This window comes from Tympanuchus pallidicinctus, unplaced genomic scaffold (genome assembly GCF_026119805.1).
Source record: "Tympanuchus pallidicinctus isolate F22 unplaced genomic scaffold, pur_lepc_1.0 scaffold8, whole genome shotgun sequence".
NCBI lineage: Eukaryota > Metazoa > Chordata > Aves > Galliformes > Phasianidae > Tympanuchus > Tympanuchus pallidicinctus.
Window position 1 is genome coordinate 6,895,459 of NW_026294802.1, and position 25,833 is coordinate 6,921,291.

Here is a 25,833-nt window from a genome sequence, read left to right on the forward strand (position 1 = left end):
TCAGAAACTCTCTCTCTCTTTCACATTTTATTTGAGTTAGCAGTTTCAATTTCAATCATACTGTATCATACTCTATTATCTCACATTGCACTACTGTATTTAGTAAACTGAGGTTTTCCTTTGGTTCATTCCACTCTTTTCCTCATCTGGTCTTGCCTCCCTGCCTTTTTCCTCTCTCCTCCCTTTTCCAGGGACTGTATTCGCGGGTCCCATCAATCCCCTGTCATGGAAATCAGGCCAAACTGTGACAACTTTAAGTGGAAAGTATAATTACTACAGCTTATACAGTGCTGTATGTCTGCATTTCAACTTTTGCAAAACGGTTCAACAGAAGAAAGGAAACTGCCTGTGCATTACCCAATAAAACTTATTATGGCTGCTGCAAGGCAGTGTACTCCCACGCCTCAGATAACACACAGATTAACAAGGTCAGCACTGTGATTACTGCTGGTACTGGAGAGTCAACATTAACAGATGGATTTGCTGCAGAGAGGGGAAGAAGATATTTACAAGTGGGTATGAAAATAGAAAGAAATTGAGCAGACCAGTCAAGATCCCCAAGGCTGAAAGTACAGAACCATCACATGAAGCACAGTGTATGTGGAGAAGCTGTATCAAGCACAACAGAGTAGGTAAATCAAATTCCATCTTAAATCAAATCTCTGTTTCCTCCTCGTTGTCTTCATTTCATGCATGTTCTCTTTCAAGTTGAAACAGGACGGAGAGGACTAACAGAACTCAAAGTCCTGCTGGAGCATTGCATCCACAAGAATGTGAGCAAGTTTTACAGCCAAAATCCTACTGGACAGGAAGGTAAAATCCTGTGAATTAAAAATCTCCTAGTCATCAGTGTCAAAAAAAAAATACATGTTGAATGTTACATGAAACAAACATCTCACCTGCAAGAACAAATGCAGGGGGGGGGGGGGGAGGGGAAGGAGCCAAATCTCTTAAGCAGGGGGAAGAGAATGGGTTCAATTCAATAATCAGTATACATGTTGCATCTGCTGGTTTTGGGATAGCTCACAGTACTCATTCATTGAGCTATTCTCCGACAATGCTATCCAGAAGAAATGGAGAGATGGCTGATCAAATGCCATAATTACAAAGAAAAAGAAAAGACAGCAGCTCCCCTCCGACTTCAGAGCCTGTAGACAGATGAATCTACCAAAGTAGGACAGTGTCTTCCTTATTAGAAAAGAAACTGTGCACCCACATCCCCCTGCACTGCTACATTTTACCTCTCATGTAAAGAGAAGTACAAGGCTTTTATTCTCCACTCATTTCATCTCTGCCCTATTTCTGTGGTCCCCTTGGCCCAAGTTTGCATACCTCTGAAGCAGTGGCTGCTGTTACTGTTTTCATCCTTTCCCAGACTGGTTTAGTTGCCTTTATTAGCTGCAGCATATCTCCAAAGTTAGATCTGTTTCTCTCAGCAATCTTTACTTTCACATGAAATAATACATGTTACAACTGATTCTCCCCCTAATTAGAGGACTTCTAACCTCTCTAGAGTTACATGTGACTGACAGTTCTCATCTCATTTATCTAGTCCTCCTTTGTTTCTCAGTTTAGGATATCTGGCATCTCAAGCTATTCCTTCTCTGTGTTCTCTAGCAAAAAAAAAAAAAAAAAAAAAAAAAAATTAAAGAAAGAAAGAAAGAAGGATACACAAGAATGTCAGACTTTCCTAATAACTTACCAATTCTTCATTTTTATCTCCTGTTGTCAGCATATACAGATCCACTTCTTACTTTTGCTGCATCACAAAGATAGTGCCAGAAGCAAGATCATGCACTTTGAAGCTAAATTCCACTTTGAACCACTGGCTCAACAAGTGGAACAAATGAGAAAGGGATTTTGATTTTTTAGTATAGGAATTGTCAGGATTCCAAATGTAATGGTATAAAAAGACCTAAATTGTGGATGTTTGGAAATAGCTTGATACACTTTCCTCTGCTTCATAGTCTGTCTTCTAGGACATAGACTTTCTCTCAGTGGCTTTTTGTACAATCAAAAGATGTCCCTCATCTTAGCTGGCTGAGTGCAGCTGGCACCTAGTGAAAGAAATGAGAAGAAGTAACCTAATGAAATCCCAAAGTGGTCTGAACATTTATCTGTACTCAATTCCTCCCTCCCATTTCTTAGAGAGGAAGGGTTGTTTACTTAACCAGAAGATTACATTTGTCCATCAAAGGCTGAAGGGAATCCTCTCTACATCACACGCCCCATCTGCATGCAGATTTTGGAGCCCAGCCTCACTGAAGCCAGTGTATGGTAACACAAATGAACTACCCCTATATTAAGTCACTAGATGTAATCCTGACAGAAACTCCACGTTCTCAAGTCTCTCCTCCTCTGATCTCGCTCTTCTCCTGCCTCTTTCTCCTTTGCTTTGATGACTTTGACAGCTAAGTACTTGGAGTGTTACTCCAGGTTATGTGTCACCTTTAATAGGATTCAAAGCTTTAATTCAGAAAGTGGCCACTCTTGACCTTTGGCCCTACTACCACCCACTCTGCCATCCCCCCTCCTTTCTCCATCACCATGGAAATGAATAGCGGAGCGAAAAAATGGGAGCAGGCAAAGTCTAAAGCTTTTCACAGAGCCCCCAAAAGAAAGATGAATGAAACTCATTCATCACTGAGCAAGGGACCCAGAGAGCAATACTGACTGAAAAGCAAGCCAGAGGGAGAGCAAGCAAGAGAGAGAGATGGACAGAGATAGAAAAGGTTACCTCATGCAGGAAGTTATGTGATTTGAAAAAGAAAAGCACAGGAGGTGTGAGGGAACATAGTCCACTTTCAAAAACTGTGGATTCCACAAAGAAAGATGCTGTTATTTAGGGACTGGGGGGGGGGAGGGGGGGAAGGAAAGGAGGGGGGTAATTTCCTCAGCCCCTTACCTCCCACTCCCCCTTCCTCCTCCCCCCCCAAAAAAAAAATAGAATTTATAATCAGATTACCAGAAACGGATGGAGATTTAAAGGCAGAAGGAGAAATGCCTGAAAAGAAGTTGTGGTAGATGCCTGAAGGTGGGCAGCTCATTTCAAGGAAAGACATACAAATAGAAACAAAGCTGTGTTTGTAGTTTTGAAGTTCTCTTAATCATATCTCCTTCTTTGTAAGTATTTTTCCCCCCTATACATACACTCACCATTCATCTCCATCCCTCTACATCACATGGTTTGACTTGTCTCAACTCCTAATTTATTTGATTGATAACAAATAGCACTAGGGATTAGCTGTAGTTAAAAGGCATTTGCTTATTTGCTCAGATACAGCATCAATTTTCTGGTGTGTTCCTCTATTTTCACCATGTTTCACATCCTCACTACAACAGCATTGGCAAGGAGCTCCTTCTTTTAGGGCATCTTAACCAGATGTGCTTTTAAAAGGAGTTAAATAACACCGTGCATCCCAATGTCAGATGAAAGAAAGATGTCCTACTGCCTGCTGTTCTACAGAGCTGGAAGAGAGAGCTCGTTGATGCTAGCAACAGAAAGAAAAGAAGAGGGAGAGAAAGGAAAGTCTGAGATGCAGCAGTGTGGAAAAGCCTATTTGCCTGCACCACTTCCCTAAAACTAAAATATTTGCAAATATAGATAAGATAATCACAGATTATACTGGGATATTTATACCACTAATGACTTCCCAGAATAACTAGTCAAAATTCAACTTGAGCATACAAAAAATTGTGCAGAAGCCAACAGGGCACTTCAGGGTGCTTGTGTGTGGAAAAGCTCTACAGAGCAGATCTCAGTAAGAGACATTATTTCCCAAGAATGTCTCCCTGTCTTATCCTGATGGAGAATATAATGTGTAAAATGTAGTTCTGCCAGTCCAGTGCTCAACAGTTAAGTCCTACTCAGAACAGAGCCTACCTAGAAATAAAGTGAGATTTATCTCACTTTAAAGGAGATAAACCTTCTACCCGGAGATAGTTGCCCCTTGCAGAGCAATTGTCATTCAGAACCATGAGATATTTTTTCTCCTTCCTAAAGCTAAACAGGCATGATTCCACTAATTTCCCTAACCCCTATACCACAATCTAATGAATCCAAAGGAAAAAAGAAAACATCCAAGAGATTGGAGTCACTACATTTTATTCACTTTTAATCCAATGAACAAGATGACAAGCCAAGCTTCCTTGGAGTGGCATTAGCACTTCTACTGAGCAATGAGCTCAGACTTCAGCTTCACCCTTCTGATAATCTGTATCACACTCCATGGTGGTCATACCCTAGCAGTAGACAGACACACCCTGGTGATTCACCAGATAGGACACAACATGCACACAAGGAGAAAACTCACATTACCTGTGCCTTTGCTGACCCTACAGACAAAATACGCTGGAGCTGCTCAGTTAAATGGAGAGATCACGTCTACTGAAACAAGTATATACAGTCCGTGGGTCACAGCAAGAGAAACTCAGCATATTCAAAGACTTTTGAAAATGAATAAATAGATAGATAGATAGATATGACAGCATTTTTGCCTCCCCACTCCTATGGCCTGCAGATTTACCTCCTCTTCTCATCCCCATGGACCCAGAGCTTTGACTCTTCAAAAACTGGCTTGAAAACAGCAAGAAGAATCACTTAGGAAAGCCTTTGTTAGTTATCTTAAATTGCTACTCACTTAAAGCAAGAAAAAAAATAATAAGATAATGCTATTTCACACATGTAGAGAGAGCAACAACACGGTGCTGGTTAAAACAACTTGTTTTAGTATAAAAACAGAGAACATCTAAGTGAAGAATTATGATCAAAATTGTTCTTCTGTCTGGTGGCATCTGGTTAGGACTTTGAATTTTCTTGAACAAAGATATGTCTGGTTGATCCCCACTGCACTTCCCACTGCAGGGAAGTTCAGGTCAGCTCTATGCTGCACATCTGTTTATGTTAAGTGGATATATTTTGACAGCAGTAAATTGTTCCTCAAATGGCTCTACAGAGGTGGGAAGCCTCATTTGGTCTTCAAAGTAACCAACTTCCTACAGTAAATTTAAAAACTTAAGTGCTCCAAACCATGAAGGACACCTGCATGTCATTAAGTACTTAATGCTGAGCATACAGCTTTCTGGGTCACCATCTGTTCAGCAAGAGCACCAGCTCTAGCTGCTGTTTCCTATTTTGCATGTTCTAGGGTTTCAACTGTCAGTCTTGGTAGCTCAAAATTACCCCAAATTACCCAAAGGATAGTATGAATGGATCTTCTGTGTCAGCTATACAAATTGAGAAACAATGTCCCAAGAGAGAACAATTCAGCCAAAGTTCAATCAACTCTGTGTAAAGAATTAGGAGCTAATCAGAGTAGCTCATAAGATACATTTCTCTGTTTGTTTTATCTACTGCTGCCCTTCTAATCTCAACATGTCTGCCTACCTGAATTTATCTTGTTCTAGTAATACTGTCTGTGATATTTAAGGAAAGTTCTCACTTGCACAAGAAGGTTTGCTATCTAGGCAACTATGCACAAAAGAAAGTTCAAAATTAATATGCTTCCATCTAGTTGTTGTTGAAAACTCTCCTTGTAGCAAAGAGCTACATGCACAAAAATAGAGAGGAAATCCATCTCCTCTGGAAATCAAAAATGATTTTCCTTCTGCTCTGCAGAAGCCACAATGGCCACATGTAAGCATTTCTCCTTTACAGGATTTTCAGAAATGAATTTCAGCCCTTTTCAAGTTGGCTCTCTCCAGATGGTTCCACTACAGTGATATCATCATTAAATTAGGGAATACTGATCACAGAGACAAAAGAAAAGGTAAAGGGCCTTAATGGCCACTTGGAAAGCATGAACTTTGCGTAAAACAAACCAGAAGAAAACAGAATGCTTGGAGGTCTGAGGAATTGATGCAGGCTGTAATCTCTCATCATATCACAAGCTTACAAATTCTGTTTCTTGCCCTCTATCTTCCCCACCCAAGTTGTATTACACATGAAGACCCAATTCAGGGAATTGTGCTTTGTAGAAAACATCCATATTCTCTGGAAGAGAAACAAGCATTTTGGGGGAAAAGGTTATCAGGGATTTGATGCATCAGAAACTATTAAATAGAGCTAGCTATTTTGTTATAGCTGGTGCTTGAATTAAACTAGATTTTAAAGCTGCTAAGACCTTTCATTCTTCTAGATGAGACAAAAATCAGTATTTCTCCCAGTTCAGGAAAAAAAATTGCTTATCCACATTACTAGAAAAACATACATGAAAGTCCCTCACTCCCATTAGCAAAGGAAGCCACTAAAACCAACACCTTATTTCTCTCTGATGCCCACTTGCTCAGTCCAGCAGAGTTTGGAAGATATCATTATCACAGTATATTCCCCAAGTAAATGTAGGAAACAAATATTACACGGGCATGGATATTCTTCTCTGAATTAGCAAACTGGCACCATCTCAGTTTGATTTAGTTTATTTCATTCTGAATAGATCCATTTACGTAAAAATCAACCTATTTCACCTTAAATGCATGTCTCTAATCATTCTAATTCACTTTTCCTAAAGAAGTGGCTTTTCTAAAATTATTTTTGCTTTTTTGCCTTTTTTTTTTTTTTTTTTTTTTACAGACAAGTAAGTTTACAGGAATAGTAAGACCATGTTTGGAAAGAATCATTTTGTACTAAAGGACCAGGGTTTTAGAAATATGGCTTTCTAGTCTGACATCAAGAAAGTTCATTCCACTAAGGCAATGTAAGTCAGAGGATAAATATATACATATATATTATATGAAAGGAATACACAATGCCATTCTTTGATGATAAATGTGTCCCTGTCCCATCCCCCAACCCCCTATCCTTATTGTTATGGGCCTTATTGTTTTAAAATGCATGTTTCCCTGTTCACTTTGTTTCTCACATTCTGCTTGTCTGTATTCTACATCTACAGAAGTTGAGTTACAATTCAATATAATAAGGAGCAACGTATTAGTTGGGGCTTACTTGTACAAAGTAAGCATTGTACTTGCACACATTGACACCTAAATTACACTATTTGTATATTACAGTTAAAATTGAAACTCCATAACTTGTTAGAGCAACACATTCACCATTTTTTAAAACACAAGCTTTTACAATATCGGCCTGCTCACATTTCAGCCTGAGCAAATGAGCAAAAATTCTCCTACTGAGTCAAAATGAATACTCTCACACAAAAGCCCCAACTTAGTTCCCTATATCAATCTTCTAGAACCCATGACCCCACTTTTACTGCTCTAATAGTAGTTTCATAAGATGAGGGATCCACTGCCTTCTAAGAAAGTTTTTGTGAAATTTTCATTCTGCCTCTCATCATCTGCACTGCAAAACAGCAAATTGGTTTGTAATTGAATTTTTCCTATCACAGTTTTCTCCTGCAAGTTACAGAGGCCTTCAATAATTGTTATTTTTCTACTCTAAAACATATTTACAATGTGGTTATCTGTTCTTCTTGAGTCTGTCAGACAAACTAAACTCTTTAAGTGACCAAGCAGATTTTTTTCAGCTGTTAGCTTGCTGGACAGTTTTTCCATTTTCTTTCTTTTCCTTTCACACCTTCTGAAAACACTGGAACTAATACAGAAAACATTATTCTGGTAGCTCTCATCAGAACCATCTCCCTAGACTGACCATCTCATGTATATGCTTTAGAATCACTTTCAAATGTTTCTCCAGAGCACTGCGTTCAGAGCTAATATGCCTTTGTCTACTATCTATGGTCCCTAAAATCATCTTTAGTCCAGATATTTTCCATGACATAACTTTCATTCATACATACAGACCTAGAAAGAATCAGATCATGCTGTCCTAGAACACCTGCATCTTTATTGTCAGCCCTGAAAACAGAAGAGAGATAATATTCCTGAGATACAGACACAGGCATGGGAGGGTTCCCTACCTTTCCCTGGAAACTTTCCCCACTTTCAAAAAGAGAGAATGAGGTCCTTGGTAGCTTCAGGCTGTTAATAATGATGCCACTGCTCAGTCAGTAATGAATTTTGCAATATTTAGCATTTTCCTTAAAGCCTAAAGGATAATTCTTCATTAATGTTTAAAAGAAAAACAATGTTCAGTCTCCAGCTTTAAGGATGAATACTTTGAAATGTTACTAATAGGTTGCATTTAAATAATAAAACCCTATATAGAAGGCCAGAACAAAGAATCCCATCGTTGTTTTGGATTTTCTTCATCTAGCGATTTTTAGGCCAATATCCTGACAGGAAAGGGGGTGGAGTGGGGCTGTCAGTACTTAATTCAATGAGTATAATTACACCGAATTAGTGCTAAGGGGTTTAGAGAAGAAAAAAAATACTATTCCACAGAGTTAATATAAAGTGGGCTTTCATGTACACACAAACTCAGAAGGAGTGAGCTGCTGCCTGCTGAGAAATAGTTGGGAGCCAGGGGATTGATCAGACTCGGCCAGGCCTTGCTTGAGAAAAAAGCTGCAGTTGTGAATTACTGTAAAGCAGTATTCTCATGATTGATGGGTTTACCCCCACCGCCACATTTGTTTCAAAGATCCATTTTGTCTTCCGTGGCGATGGTGCGAATTAACCCTTCTCACAGCGGCTGGCTGGGTCCTACAAGACCAGGCCAAGGCCTAGCAGCTCGATGAAGCTTTTATCTTATGAAGCTCTGTGACTGGGAAAACAGGAAAGAGACTTAGCACCCAGATTTCTAAGGAACACCATAGCACCAACCTCCTCTGACAGTCTGCAGACCATCTGCCGTCAAATCAGCTAATTCCTCCACCTTCCTGCAGCACTGTCACAGAAGGAGCTCTGCCTCTGATCTCTATTAGTCTGATACCCCACCACCCTGCTTCTCTTCATTTCCCAGCATGGGGTGTTTTCCACCTCTTGCATTTTTAACACAATTCTTTACCAGAAAAATATTTTTTTTTCTCATTTTCTCCCCACAGAAACAAAGAGAAAGAGCAGTAAAGAACAAACTCCAGACAGATTTGTGGATTTGTGATGGGATATCTCCTTAAGCCCAGAGTTCTGTAAATTAAAAGTAGTTAGAATGGCCAAGGGAATGTGGGAGGAAAAAAAAAAACAACAAGAAACAAAAACAGAAATAGATCCAGAATAGGACCAGCTATTAAAAAGCTCCTAAAATCTTCTGAATTGACAGTATGACACAAAGATAGATTTCCATGGAACTCAAATCACACACCTGCTTACAAACCAGTTCACTGCATCTCAGCAGCAGATCTTTAGCCAAGAACAAACAGTTAGTGTCAATGCAAACTGTCTTGTGATATTCTTAGTTACCAAGTAAGGCACTTCACACATGACTATGATTTCTTTTTCCTTTAAAAAGTAAAGACGTTGCTTAAGAGGGAAAATGAAAATACGATTAAAAACAGAAAACAAACAAAAAACAAAACACACACACACACACAAAAAAAAAAAAAAACCCACAGCATAAAACATTAAATTCTATTAGATACACCAAACTGGCTTTAGGCAAGGGAAATGCAACCTTCCCACACACATCTCTGCAGCTGCACATCATTTCATTTCTCTGGCCTTGGACCTCCACAAAACTGCACTTCTTACCCCACAGCACCTCCTCTGCATTCATAGTCCTGTTCTGGCCGCATAGAGGAAAAAAAGAAAAAGAAGAAATGATCTATTGCCACCCCACTTATCTCTGTCATTCCCTACTAGTATACGACAAAGACTTCTTAAACAAGCCCTTCATTCCAGACTGCAGCCCTACCTGCTCTTCCAGGTTTGGCCCTGAGTCGGGGCACAGGAGCACGGCAACTCTGCTGGCTTTACAATGCACTTATGGCTAGAGATCTTCTCAGGGTGTTCTGCTTTGGCTTATCATGGCACAGCATGGCAATTTTCTGTCCTCAGGTTTTGCACGCCTTGCATCTATCTGCTTTTACAGTCTTGTCTTGGGTACCACCTTCATCTGTTGTGATAGCTCTGGCAAATGTCAAAGGAATCACAAATGCCAAACTCAAATGCTGCAAGCTATATCCACTTTTTTTTTTCTGTTTTTAACTGTCCAAATGGACAGATGCTGATGTAGCACCAAATGCTGTCACACGCACATTACAGCCTCTACATACTCAATTCTCAATTGGAGATACAAGTTCTCAGGCCAAAAATTGTCACATCTGACAGCATCCAGTTGCTAAGTTAGTCCATGTGCAACAAAGTCATTAGAATATAAACCAGGACCTGAACTCATCCTTCCAGAGATTAATGGGCTACTGGTGAATACTCAGCTTCCTCGGCAGCACGTAGTGATAGCTGTCAGATCTTCTCCTGGTATATTACTGCATTGCTTCCAAATTTTACATGAGTGCATTTAATTAACCCCAAAGAACAGCATGCTTCTTTTCTCGGTGAAGATCTTTCTCAATTTCAGAGGATCTGTCCAATCCATCAGGATTACTTTGACATTTACTGTGCCTGTGACCTCTGTCACTGTGATTTGCAAGTTCTACAAGTGTACCTTCTGTTCCCTCAGGAAAAGAGGAAAAGAGAAGAATTAGATCAGTGGCCACTGTTCTGGCACCTCACAGAGCTGCACACCACCTGTAAACCACATATATTTAAAAGGACCCCATAAGACAGAGTAATGAATTCTCTCCGAGCCAGGGGGAACACTGGAGCCGCAGTGTACACTGGCATTACCAGTATGCTGATTTGACACCACTGTGTCAACAGAGCTGTCAAATCCCACAGGCCTACTGCACAAAGCTCAAGGCTCACCCCAGTGCCAGGAGGCCAGTGGTCTTTGTTGTTTCTACCTGTCAAATGAAAAAATCTTTCCACTGAGTTCTGAGTCACTAAGTACACTCTTCCCTCCCCCACCAAATCCCTTAACTGTGCAGTTCAGTCCAGCAACAATAGCAACTGGAATGTAGAATACAGGTGTGCTGTTAAGAAAAGTTATGTTATTCAACTTCTGAAGCCTATGCACTGCAGAGTACCATAAAAAAAAAAAAGACATCTTTTCCTCCTCATTCAACCAAAACAACAATTTACTTTAAACAGAAGCTTGTCACCCCTTGGGCTTTTTTCACTTGCCACATTCAGAGGCAGTGTAGGCAAGTGATCTAAAAGCCCCTTCAGGAGACACACCAGATCAGCTGTAACCTCAATTGGCTTCTGCTCCTGCTGATACTTTGTGTGCCACAGCAAAAGCCATAACACATTTAGAGTTGCATGGTGACAAGCAGTACTAAGCCTTTGTGCCCATTCATAGCACCCTACATAAAAGCTACTTGAGCTCATCAAGAATAAGAACGAGCTCTTTCTTAAGCCCAGCCCAATCCAGTTAACAGGCTTATATGGAAATGCTGAGAGACAGGGCTTACATGTGGCTACGCACCTAACTCACACACTGTTTTGCTGAAAATTAAGGAAGATAGTGAACAGCACCCAGCTAAGACTCATAACTGTCTCCTTCTTCTCTCTCTACTCTTTTACAGGAATAGAGGCAAGAATTCAAGAAAAAAGTACAAATGACCTTTGTGATTAGTAATCATTACCACTCGTGTAAATCTTCTTCCACTTGCATATCTATTTCTGTTGTGTACAAGAAAAAGATCCTGTTAAATACAGAAGTACATTTCTGTCTTCCTTATCAATTAACCTTCTCTTCCTATTCTTAGTATAAGCCTGTGTAAATTGACTAGCTTCTGCTAGAGGTCCAGCATGCACCAAAATAGACAAAAGATGCACTCAAGAATGCTTGTTGTGGCACTACTTGGTGACAACACACTACTCTCCCCTGTCTCTCTGACTCCATCTGTGCACAGAGATGCAAGCTGGGGAAGAGGTTGGTTCTGACTTTTGCCTAAGGGCATATGAGTGGGTGGACAAGTGCTGCCCTTACCACCATGACCACAGACAGTGTGAGGTAGCTCCAAAATGATGGATGCAAAAAAATATGCCTGCCATTCAGAAAGCGGAAGATTTGCTTTGGGATTCATTACTGAAAAGGTAAGAACCTAAAAGAAGCTGTAAGCTCAAAACCCTGATTTTCCCTTTAAAAAAAAAAGGGGGAGGGGGAAGGGTGAACACATCAATTTTGTTCAGAATATTGTTGATTGCGGGGGCTAAATAAAAGACACTTAATAAGTATGAATGTTACTAACAGAATTTAATTTAAACATTCTCTGTGTGATGTAGGGAGACTAAGTCAGCATCAGATTAATTTAACACAATCAGGCTTAAGGGAAAATGAGCAGTTTTCACAGCATATTCCAACTTTGACAACATACTGGCTTCAAATATTTGTCCATTTACCACAGCTGGAAAGCATCAGGGCATAAAATCAGATATATACGAGCACAATCAGCTCACATTTCTGATATCACAGTTTCCTGGAGCACAATTTCTTCAAGTGTTAATCAAAAAAAAAGGCAGTAACCCAGAAGGGATTAATGACAAACTACATAGCAAATATAAATCACAATAAACCTATTTTATATTTATATTACATATGTATGCATATTTATATATGTATTCAGCTACTCTGGTGGAATTTAGATGATGCCTTTAACTTGTTTAAAGTTTGCAGAAGGGTAATTAGTCTTAAAGAATGAAAAATTGACTCAGGAATTGGGGCCACATTTCTAGACTGATTTCCAAAGGAAGGGAGAATTACCACAGTTACAATGTATTTCCATGGGATGAAGATACAGGATTCTCTCACACTCTTTTGGAATCCTCGCTCTAACATTACTGCATAATATGGTGCACGTTATGCCTGGGAGATTGTTGCCAGTCCTAAGAGAACCAGACTTGAAGTACTATATTTGGGAGTCACTTCTTTATTAAAGGAAATGTTGCAGGAAACAGGAAGAATGCAAGGACTGAGCACACAGATATTCTGAAAGAATGCCAAACTGCAATTGCTGATGATACTGCTCAGAAAAGGAGGGGAGGAATGACTTTTTCAAAGAATTTATTCACTCACCCAGTATCCTTAAGAAAAATAAATAAATATATGGAAATCCAGCCCAAGTGAAACTAACGGAAGAGAACAACTTTGGCAGCTGAGATGTAAAATGGAGATCAAAAGGTCCAAGAGCAAGGTTGAGGAACAAGGAGGCAAATACATAGTGACAAGTAATACGGTATTCCTTAAGCATATAGGAAAGTGGAACACCAGAAAAGCTGGTGGGACCTGCAAACTACCAGGATGCAAAGAATTCACATAGGGCAGAAAAGAAGATTGCAGAGAAGCTAAATGGCTCCTCTGGTTCAGCTTTCACTTCAAAGCAGGGAGCAGAAAGGTATGACAAAGTTATACAAGTAATGAACTTGAGGCAGAACTGCCAGGCAAAGTTAGGGAGAACAAAATAAAACAAACAGTTCAAGAAACACGATTGCTCCATCTTTCATAAAGATAAACCGTGCCCCTAATATGCAAGAATCCTCCAATAAACCTGGCTACTCCTCACTAGATGTAAGTTGCTTAAATTTGCAAAGCCTTTGAAAAAAGCTATCAGGATATCTTAATAAACAAAGGATAAGAGACAAGGTCTGTCATTCTTTTAGTATTAGTCAAGCAACTGAGAATTTAATGTCAAGAACAATATTAAGTTCTTTTTATAGAAGAAGGGTGATAGTGCCTGAAGAATCAGCCTAAGACCATGTTGTTGAGTGCATTTATGAAGCATTTGAAAGAGTGAATGAAAATTAAGGTAATAAGTTGCATTGCTTGTACAAAACAATAAAGATTGGTCAAAAATATGGAAGTTTTTTCCTCTCTCAACTATCCAAGCAACAGATATTAGAAGAAAGCTCACAATGGACATTGAATCTTACAGAAAATGCTTAGGTTTCAATTTCTGATCCTCACTGCCTATCACATATATTATATTACATATGTCCACGTATTACATATATGTACATGTATTATACTACACTTCCTGTGAGACATCATGATTATCAGAAAGTCATAATAAATAGCTCATGGGACATCACAAATAACTTGCTATAGCTAGTGTATCTATCTCAGTAGAGACAGACGCCCTGGGAAGCATGATATAGTGGGTGGCAAACCTGACCACAATAGAGGGTTGGAACTGGATGTGCTTTATGGTCCCCTCCAACCCAAACCATTCTGTGATTCTAATATAGAACTTGAGTTGTGGTTGCCATTCTCTCAATACCCATTAAATACTGTACACATCCACACACAGACTAGATTTTCACTGACTTGGAATACAAATCCTGGATTCAGTAACTCAAGAATTTCCATTTTGATAGGCCTAATGTGAGATATTTAAGGTTCAATTTTTCTTGACTTAGACACATAACTTACACTTTACAATCTTTTCCTGCTTTAGGGTTTTTGTTTGTTTCAGAATTCCCTATTAAAATAAGATGAGAAATTCCCACCTACAATTCCTTCAGAAATCTCAATTGGCAAAATCCCAGCAAGAGCTGGAGCCTTATTGCACATGCTGAAAGTGTCAGCACAGAAAGAAGTGAAACTGTCATTTATAGTACATGTTGTGCAATTGGAAAGTCTAAAGATAGAGAACACATTTTTGAGTTATCTCTACAGTTTGGTAAGTACCTCCAAACTGAAAGAGGCTTCTGATATCTATGCAAAGCACCATACTGGGGTAAAGCAGCTACATATGTAATCTTTTCTGCATAAAAATGTTCAGTCTCCATATCCACGCAATCTACTGCTGCTGTGCTTAGCACCAGAGAGATTCTCTATTACAGGACTACTCCTTTGTAGATATAGTCATAAATAATTCAAACTAAACAATAGTACACCGCAATTAAACAAACATACGTGCTGTAATAATCTACCCTTGTTTTTCAGTTCTTCCCTTGTATGGCAGTATTGAAATTACAGTCATTCACAAGAGTTTTCACACAGATCTCTGCATTTGGGCACAGAGGAACAGCCAAAGGAAAGACAGGACCACATTTCACTTTGTGCTTCTGAATTAACAAACATGTTCATAAATATTATCTCAATTACACAATATTAAAAGGTTCCATTTTGAAAGTAGCCTCAGAGTAATTTTCTAGGACAAAATTGTGAGTTGGATGTTAAATGTTAAACAGAAGCTTTCTCCCTTCAAAGGTAAAAACTGAAACAGAGGCTGTTCTCAGTGGGCAGACAGTAGTGTCCATTTCTCCTCAGGTGGAAGTCTGAACCTTTCAGCACTAAAAAGTTAACATGACAGGTTTGAGCAATGGCTTATGCTTGGACCACGGTATGTTGCAGTTATTAGTGTTGATGGTCAGAGATTTCCAACAGAAAGTCTTGTTTTCTAACGCTGATGTTTACATTAGCTCTCCAACAGTTTAACTTCTAACATAAAATGCTTGAGTAGTTCATGGTTTAACAGGTGTTTAGAATGATATAAAGTGAGGCTACCAAAGGCCCCACAGTAAAAAATATGGTTCTAAAACTTATCACAAGAGATTTCATCTCAACCCACACATAAAAGGTGTGCACATAAACATGTATGGCATCAGAAGAAACTTTTATTTGAGCTGTGTTAATCTGCTAGATTATGACATTGATTCAGCAAAGATTTCAAACCCATTCTTACTTCTCTTTGTCTAAGTAATCCCCTTGTTCTCTGTGAAATAACTCACGGCACTTAAAGCTGTTGTAATGCATAAGATTTGCAAAGATTTTAGTTTAAATTACAAGTGATTGAAAGAACAGCCTAAGCTCTCTTAAAACACTAACACACCCCTATAATCCAAATGTCTACTCAGCATTAATGAGCCGAAAACGCAAACTAAACTCAGAGTCCCAATTAAAGCTAGAAGCCACTAAGTGAGCAGAGCTACCTTTTTCTTCTTTATCACCCAATAAAGTCCGTTTCTACGCTATTTTGCCAGCACAGGAAAATTCTTAGATACTAGAGTCAACATAGCTGCTCTTACTTTCACAGTCCATAGCCCCTGCAACTTCTTATAAATCCTCTGCTGGTGGAGGATTTATTGATGATTATTAGCAGAAGAAAAAGTGAGAGCAACCTTTATGCTTCTCTGAATTCAGCAGGTCTTTGGCCAAACTGCCCAAAGGATCAGCATACAGTGACTGGTTCCCCAAAAGCTTTTCTTTTTTCCTCGTCTTTGCTGCTTGAGTAAGCCTAGGAGAGGAGGCAGCTTGCAGCACGGCAAGTATGCTAATGCCGTATCAAACTAACTGCCATGCCAACAGCAATCACACACATGCCTGCTTGCACATTTCTGCCAAATAATCACTTAAGCAAACATCAACTACAGAGATTAGCAAAAGCATCTGACAACATGCAAATCAGGCAAGAAACATGGGCTGAAGGGACAGCTTAGCAAGTGAGGATTTAATAAAAGAAATGTGAGGAAGTTCCTGGATCAAAACTTACTGTGTTTTTGGAAGATTTCAGAAAATCCTTTGTTGGCCTTGGAGGGACAGCTAGTAAATTTTTTTTCCACTCCTTAGTCCCTACTGCATATCAGCTGCACCCAGGCAGGCTTCTAATAAAAGCAAATGACTCTTTCTCAGACAAAAACATCTTCGCGACCTCTGGGAACACAGCAATCCAAACAACCAAGCAGGCAGTCAGGTGACACAAACTACTGGGAAGCAATCAGAATATCTCAGGGGCCTTTCGTCAGCACCAGAAGCAAAACTAAGCCTGTATAATAGAATGGCTTTTCATGAGAAAATCAAAGGAAAATCACCTTAGGTAGATCAACAAGTTCAAATTTTTTTCCTACTAAAATTAAGGCAGATTATCAGAAAAATCATTTGATTTATCTTGTATTTACTAAAATGTACACCACTCCAAATGCACTCAATGAAAACAATGATTCTGCCACAAGAAATATGAGAACAGTCACTAGCCTTTATCAACATAATTGCACATTTGTGTCCTATTTTTAAGAATAGACACATAAATATATGACAAAAACAGACAAACAAATATATGAACATGCTTTCTAAATCTTAGGTTGAATTCTATAGCCCATCTTCTGAAGAAGTTCTTGCTGAAGCCTCAACTTTGTCTGAATAATAATTGGAGGATGTGTTCCAGTATTAGTATTCATCTCCACTTAACAGGAAGAATATGATTTAGTGAGCTGGAAAAGATCTCAGTATGAAAACAGAAGTTCAGTTGTCCCAAAACAGACAGAGATGCACTGCCAAAATACTGCAGGGACAGCATTGTATTAGTGATGCCATCTTTCCTACTGGTTACATCCAAGTCCCTTCCTGAATCACTTACATATATATATATATATATACATACACATATACATATATATATGTATATGTATATTATCTTTTCTTTAACATCTAGAAAAGTGCCTAGAAGAACACAATAGAAATCTTAACAGCGGCATTTTGAGCAAATAACACTCTTTGTTGTTTGCAGGATATAAATCTATTTTAAAAAAGCCAATACAATACCTATTTTTATTAAAAAGATTTTGATATGGAACTACCTATGTTTCCGTCACAAGATTCTCCAGACAGTGGGCTTTCTATTTCAGATTACAGAAGGGCGTGTACATTTGTATCATATTCTTAGGGCTGTTTTGAACTTTGAGATACATAGTGTGTGAGAGGTAGAGCTAAATAAATGAATTAGCAGCTCTGTTTTACTAGTGATATACATGAAACAAGGTTCCTTAAATTCAATAGTCTGATCATCTTTGGATGGCAATGAAATTAATTCCATTTTCCCCAGGACTCTAAGAGACATAATCCAAGAACAAAACAGGTTTATGCCTGACATTCCATAGAACAAAATTTGAGAAGACAATTCAAGTCATGCTTACTGTTTTCGATCAGATAGGAACATTCTTACTTCCAGAGGTATCTATACATTTACTGCTCGTTTTGGCACAGAATTCCTCATGTCTTGAAAGAATATCTGTTGAATACAATTACCTAGTTTTTACCTTTCTAACCCCTAGGGACAGCCTAAGGCAACAGGCAAGATGACAAAGTCAGCAGCAAAGTGGACTATCTTCCTTTACTGGCTTGGAAGGTAAAGACAAACTGTCCACTCTAGCCTGAGAAATATGCTTTCTCAAACTTGCTGCTTGCATAACATAGTGGTGCCTGTCTCTACCACCAGCTGGACCAGCCCCACTAAGACCCAAGAATAAGGAAAGAAGAGTACACATAGCCTTCTCCTCCCTCTCAGGTGTTCTGCCTGGTTTTACTCCTGCTGCTGGGAGGAAAACTTGTACAGATAGTAGGTCGCTCCAAAAATATTTGGAGACAGCAAAAAAATCAATTTTATTTACAATATTGACTAGCTGCAGACCAGTGCCAAAACAGGAATTTCAACTTAAGTATTAGAGAATTTCTCTTCTTTATCTTCCCTCCCTGCAGGAATCTGTAGAGGGTATCATGTACAATTAAATGGGATGTTTATAAGGTCCAAGCTCCATGAGAAGTCTACAGAAACTAAATGAGGAAGGGCAATTTTTGTAACACCCTTTAGAACATTCAGCAAGCTTTGAAACAGTGCTGGTAGGCCTCAGAGGAGTGAGGTCCATTTTAAAATTTTACCTCCTCGTTTATTAAATGATGATGAGCTGGAGTCCCAAACACTATTTAATTTCAGAAACTATTTTCATCAGAAAATCTCCAAGTCTTGTAACACTCTTCTGCTCTGTCTGTACCCCTTCTTTGCAGCTGCCAGTGGATCAATCACATTCGCCAAGCAATATGTTAGATTTTACTCAACATGAGGAAACCAGATTTTGCCTCACACGGAATCAACTCTACTCCTCACCTCCAGAGGTTGTATGTAGAGAAAACAGAATCTTCTATTCAAGGAAGGCAAAGAAAGGCAGAGGCTTTTGGGGAGGAGGAGGAGGCAGGGTGTGAAATCACCTGACTGCACCAGTAATGCATCCAGCTTTTCTACATTCACATTCCCTCTTTTCATCTTCCATGAAACTGCCTATAGCTGTGTTCTCTCAACCTTTGCTCTGAAAGAAGTTAAAAAGCAGTCTGCAAGATTATTTCAGTTTTTAAAAAGTCATTCTCGCATACGAAAGCCAGCAGAGAAATTAGACAGGTCTTAAAAAAAAAAAAAAAAAAAAAGCACCACCTCTCCCCACAACATTTGACTACTCATATTTTATTACAATCATAAATCATGGCGCCACTGCAGGAGGTAGTGCCAAATATTTTAAATAGTTCCATTATTCAATCCTTTGGAATAACATAAGGTGAGTGTATTGGTCAGTACAGTGTCTACTTTCATAAAAACCCTTTCTACCTTTCTACCATGTTAAGATAAGCACTATTAAAAAACTGAGCTACTTTCATACTATCTTGTCAAATATCACCTGCAACAGGTTGTTTTTTATGTTTTGGAGGTCCCTACTTTTTTACTAGTAAAAAGACTACTGGAGATTGAATAGGGTCTGAAAAGTAATAATGAACTTGGCATCACTGATTCAGCTCTTCTGGCAACTTGGAGCAAACAAAGTTTTAAGCAGCATATTCCATACTGACTGCCAACTCTTATTTCATACGATAGATCATGTCCATGTTAAAGATAGTGAGATGAAAAAGTTTCTCCAGCTCACAACAGCCTCAGTTGATACAAGATAATGCTTTGCAAAGCATATTTAATTATATATAAAAAAGAAGAAACAGACAAAATACACATACAAAAAAAAAAAAAAAAAAAAACCAACCACAAAACACTAATCTACTTGTCTTTATTTAGTTTGTATTACTGCTGGCACAAACAACATAATTTGAGGTGTCTTGGAATTTAAGAGGCCTTCTCTGAACTTCTTTGGTTGATGTTGTGTCAGTCCACAGATACAGTTGCATTGCTTCTTACACAACTATAAAGCTCTGTGGGCTATTGTGATAAAATGCAAAACTTCCACATTACAGAAAACATTGCTCCTTCCCTTTGTTTCATTTTCCCACTTTTCTGCTGAAGAAAGCTGATGTGAGAGGACAGACACAGATTTCCCCCAAATCTCCTGAAATGCATATTGAATATTTGACAATGCCCACTTCTCTGTTTTCCTCTGCATGGCTCCATCAGAGAGAACTCCCTATGCATTCAAAGGAGCACAATGGAAAATGATTTCCAAAGAATTAACTTGGAGCTATTGAGACTTAGATGTTTTCAAATACATCCATTGTGCACAAAAAAAAAATTCTAGACTACCCGAGCTACTCTAGAAGAGTCTTTTTTTGCCTTTCTCAAAACATCCATTCCTTGAGCCATCCCTGGAGTGCATTATTGGGGCTGATTTCTTAGTGCAGTGAGTTCCATCAGTCAAAGCTCAACAGATTCAAATAATATCAGGATATGGATATAAATTAGTGAGACAGAGCCTGAATAGTTTTGACAGGTTTAGTAAGTATATATAGCGACACAGAATGCTATTCCTGCTGTCAGACATCAATATGTAGACAGAAGATTGGGGGCACCATGGAAACTCAGTGACATAAGAGTGGTATTGATTGGACAGAAAATGAGGCTGCAATTTAAGCTTAAGGCTGCCAGAGATGCCAAGAATGGAGAATGACCTCCAGCAGTGAATTTTCAGCATAAGCTCCCTGTGAACGAGCCAGTCCAAGAAGGATAAATCAGGGACAATCTCACCAGGGATATGGGTCGACCAAACGCAGACTACCCTAAGCAGATGAGAATCACTGTGTGTGTGCACGTTACAGTGACCTAGTTTGTTCAAAGACAGCATTTTGAATGGTTTATTATAAAGAGGCTTGAAACAAAGAGACTTCCTCAATTAAAGTCCTGAAATGAATCCTCTCAATGAAAATGCTTTTGATACACTGATCAGCAAGAGGCTGTAAATATCGAAGCAAAGCTTGCATTGTTAAAAATCAGTTCCCACAGAAAACAACACTGTTGTAGTACATAGGTAATGGGGCCCCCTGAACAGAGCGCTAAGTTTCATGAGCAACTTCCATTCCGTTCCTAATGCCCCAGTGTGCAACTTTAACATACAATAATCCCATCTTCCTGCTGCAGAAAATGCACTCAAATAGAGCAAGGTCTGAGTGACTGTAGAAGAGCATTTTTAATTATCATCCGAGGACTCTGGAATAACTGAAAAAGAAACATATGACTTGAGAAGTACCCTGCTGGAGCCATGACTGCTAGAAGTCATCTAAGTAACACACACCAGCAAGGAAGGATGAACCTACACAAAACATACATAAGCACAGGTGAGTCCTTAGTGCCAGCTGGAGCATAGAAAAATACAGGTATATGGTAACCAGGAAACCACCATGCTTTCTATTACTATAGCCAAACTAAGCAAGCTGGCAAAGATATATCAGGTATATCTCAAAGAACTGTTGATTGGCATGGTGATAATTGAAAGAAGTATGCTGTTGTCAGGCCACTTCTACACTACAGACAAAGAATAACTCATTCATGGAAGAAAGATTTGTTGCTAATTTCTCTTTTTTAATCTTAGATTTTGCTTTGAAGCATGCCAAAATCAGTAAGCTTCTCTCCTTCAATTTCATCCAAAGCTTCATAAGTAATAACTCATCAAAGAGTTTAGTGTAAGCTGGAGACAGGTGTATTAGATCCCCTCATTTTCCTTCTCTTTAAGGAAAAATCACTAAATTACACAGAAAGTTTTTAGTTGCTGAGTTTTGTGGGGTTTTTTTTTTGTTTGTTTGTCATTTTCATTGAAATGTCTTCTCCATTCATTTCTAAATTTTCATTTCTATACCAAATTAATAATTTTTGTCACAGCCATTCACATTCCTTTATCCTTTCAGAGGTAATTCTACTCAGAGGTATTTTTTCTTTTGTTTTATTTCCAGGCTGTTTCTTTTCAGGGGGGAAACAGAAATACATTTAAAAAAAAAAAAAAAAAAAAAAAAAAAAAAAAAAAAAAAAAGGCTGCTTTGTACACCAGCTCAAGCACATTGTTTTGAAAATGTTAAGGACGAGAAATTCTTTATAATGACTTTTCTTGTACCTTTCACTCCTCTCTCTATTCCTTCTCTCCTCCTGACACAACCTAATATAACCAAAGTTATACACTTACTCTATTTGTTAACCAAAACGTTGAGCTTTCCTAAAAGCTTAAAATAGTCATGACCAAAGGGGAACAAAAGAAAGGACAGCGGAGTTCAAGTGCTGATGAGCTACTGGTAGTGCTCTTCCACTGTACTAGAAGCCATTTAGGGCAAATAGGATCTAATTTAAAAGCCTACCACTATCCATAGCTTCAGGGCTATCTCACAGAGAAGGATTTAACATGTTGCAAATGTTCCCACAATGCTCCTAAGAACCTGCCATCCTGTAATCCAGCTTCAGAGCAAACTGCTGAACTAACACACAGTAGGCATTCACGACCAAAGTGGATCACTTGCCATACAGAAGAGATAGATATGTGACACCCACTGACTATATAAAAGTGTGGGAAAGATCCCGAAGAAATGATTACCTTTTCCTTGCACAAAGTTCTGCTTCTGAGAAGATGAAGGAGTACAAGGAGTCAGAAGCATCAGAATTGGAAATCATAATACATTTGCAGAATCTGTATGCTGAGTAGGAGAAAACTGTATTTTCACCATTGGTACAATACTTTCTCCCAGCCAATCCCTCCATAAGAAAGAGAACACAAACTAACAACAGTAGCTATAAATAAATAAGCACTAGCAAGATTCAGCTGTTTCACCAAGAGAAAAGTAGAAATACAAAGGCTAAGTACAAATGAAAAAAAAAAAAAATAGTAATAGAAAGAAGTGCTCAGACAGAAGATACAACACAACCTGGGTTATCCACAGACTCAGCCGGGACACTTCTGGCACAGAGCACCTGGAAGCTGCAGGAGTTCTGCTACCCTGGGGTCTCTGCTGCCCTCCTGTCCTCTCAAACTGGATCAGCCAGAGAACTCCTGTTCCCTTCTCCGCTGGGTCACGTCCCCTCACCACCCCCTCTTCTCCCCCTTTATCGCTCCCACGTCCCGACACATCCCCATCCCGAGCGGAGCGGACAAACCCACGGGGGATCCCGAAGCACCCCACCACCCCTGGGAACCCCCAGACCTCGGCCCCCGCCTGCCCCTCGGCCAGGTTCTCCCCAATCATTCCCAGAGAGGGTAAGGGGGGGAGGAAATCAGAGGAGAAGAGGCGGTACGGGGGAGAACCCCCGGGTGCGGGGTGATTGGGTGAAGCGCTTCGCATCTCGCCCGAAGGAGCGGGTTCGGGAGGCAGCTCCCTCCGGCAGCCCCTGGCAGCCCTCGCCGTCCCCTCGGACTTACTTCGGGCGGCGAGAAGCGCTTCTCCCGCAGCTGTAAGGGGCGAGCCGCGGGCGTCCCCGGTGTGCGGCGGGTGCTGCTGGTGCTGCGGGTGTTGTCGGCGCCGCGGCTCCGCTTCCCCACGGACCTCCGACTCACGCCCCGCTCCTCCCTCTCCCCGTCTCTCTCTCCCGCTGGAGATTTCTTCCCTGAGATTTTTATACTGGAGGCAGGGAACCTGATCCTCGCTTTGACTCGACAGACCCCGGGCTGCGGCGAGCCGCCGAGAGGAGGGAGGCAGAGGCAGGCGGGCGCCGGGGCAGTGCTAGCGGCCGCGCTGCCCCCTCGTGTGATGATGCGGCGGGGGTGCGTCGTCGGGCGGGTCACCCGCGGGGCAGCCTCGCCTCCACTGCCCGGGGGGGGTTTCGGGAGGCGGGACGGGGCCGCTCCGCCCGCACACCGGGCTCCCGAGGCGCCCCCGCAGCGGGAAGAGCGGACCCCGCCCGCACAGGGACCGGGCAGTGCCCTGCCTGCCCCTCCGCACCTAGCCCTGCTGAGGCTACAGCCTCCTAATGGGCACCAACTGGCTCCTGCCTCGAGAGGATTTGGCTGGCGGGAGTACGGGGAGCTCTAACTTGACTTCCAGTGTCCCGCTTAGACCTGGACTGGAAATACTGGGTTGTGGGGGAAACAGCATCTAATTTCAGTTCTAGCTGAAAACGCCACAAGAACAGCTTTTCTCGTGGTATTCCAATGCTTCTGGTTGCTGGAGTTATATCAAGATTTCCACTTTTTTTTTTTTTTCCCAATTTTTTCAACTTTTAGGTTCATTACATGCATTGAATAAGAATGTACCCCAGCCCACAACTTGATTTAAAACAAAGTGGACTTGTTCCAAAGTCCTGGCAATTTCTGAATAATTTCTGATCCCCAGAGCAATTCTCTTTCTCAATTTGAAAGACTGAGCCCATTGACTGCTTGGGTCTCAGCTTGCATCTCCTGCTCCAGGTTTGCACAGAAATCCAGTTCAGATTCCTCTCCTGTTTCCAGAGGAATGAGCTAAAAAAGTAATTTGTCTGGCACCGTACGCATTGCATCATCTAACACCTACCATCTGTGACAATGGAAAGCACTGTGTTGCTGGTCCCGGCGTGGGCAATTGCACCCACCTGGAGTCTTTCTTAGTAAAGTAAACTATTCCCTTCCATCCACACCTTGGCATCTTCTTTTCATCACACAGTTATGTGTTTAGTCCTGGCATGGTTGTTAAGGATTTGCACCACTGGCAGATTTAATGACAGTGATGTAAGTTAAAACAACAGCTTTGATTTGCAGTGCAAAGTGGTGACTTGAGAAGGAGAGAACATTCCTTCTAACAGCTGGCTGAGTGGAAATGAGCACTCAGTACTATACTTCGTGTTCATGTTTCAGACTATGCAAAGCTGAATAGATACCTGATAGCCAGCTTGCACCTTTCTGAGGGCTTCTCCATGAAATTCTGGCACTCCAAGCACCACGTATGTCTAGGAAAAGGCACTTCCATCAAAAAACACCTGGTAGTGGTTGACATTTTAAGCCCTCACTGGTTCCCCATCCAACCACAATAGCACATTTCAGATGCTCAACTGTGTCCAGTTAACACAGAGGAAGTATGGAAGAGGATTAAGTCTGATCTGATTAATACCAAAACACATTGCATCAAAACAGGTCAAGAAATTTATTCTCTTTTATACAGAAACCTATGCCTTGGCTAAAGACTGAAAATTTTTTCAGCTTCTAAGCCAATAGTGGAAACTTTCTGCAGAAACCAACAGCTTTCCACAAAAATGGTGCACAATATCAGGAGCATAATTTGTCTGCTAAATCCTAGAAGCAAACTTTGAGCAAATCTGGTTGCAGCCTTTCTCTGTACCTGGTTTCTCACAGCTCATGAATGAATTTTCTGATGCTGAGTTTACATGCGCTGAAATTGGTTTGGGGTGGTATGGCTTGGTCTAGACTCAAAGCCTAAAATAAAACTGCAGATGAGGTCAACACAGCTGCTCAGAGGACAAATGGCCTGAAGCACTTAAGAATGAAAAAGAAAGTATCTCAGTCGTCAGTAGACAGAAAGAGAAAGTGTAGAATGATTGAATCACAGAACATCCCAAGTTGAAAATGACCCATAAGGATCATCAACTCCTAGCTATGCAAGTGTGTTTTAGTGTTGTGTCTCATAGACACCTTGAGGCTTAACTGAAGTTTCCACTGCACTGCAAAAAACACCATTCAAATGCAGAAAGATTCTCTTTGCTGCAAATTGAACTACACTTTGATGCCTTTGAAATTAATTAAGTATAACACATGAATTTCTTGACTGAATCTTTGCCACTGAGAGACAGGTTGTAAAGAGGTGGAAAGAGGTGAGACAGTTGGTCAATACAACTGTCTTGAAAGGATCTGTGTGACTACTTCTGCCAAGAAAAACTTAACAACTCCATATTAATCATCGCCTCAAAGGTGCCTGTTGTGGTTCCTGATGAAAAAGAATAGGGTGCTATGGAGAAAAAGGGTTGATGGAAGGCAGGCTCTGACCATTCATTTCCCACAGGGATGTTTTCTTCATTAAAAGAGTTGTGAAGC

The 25,833-nt window shown here is 40.3% G+C and overlaps 1 protein-coding gene across 3 annotated transcripts in view; it reads right to left on the reverse strand.

Moving 5' to 3' along the window:
* Positions 1 to 23,553, reverse strand: part of PTN (pleiotrophin) — a 70,791-nt gene extending 47,238 nt beyond the window's left edge. Inside the window, exon 1 of one of the 3 annotated variants that reach the window (XM_052668674.1) lies at positions 23,236 to 23,553. The gene's annotated coding sequence lies outside the window, so the exon portion shown is untranslated. Of the gene's footprint in view, positions 1 to 15,981; positions 16,087 to 16,352; positions 16,473 to 23,235 lie in introns of those variants that run through there. The other 2 variants (XM_052668675.1, XM_052668676.1) reach the window with 2 other exon arrangements.
* Between the last annotated feature and the right edge of the window lie 2,280 nt (positions 23,554 to 25,833).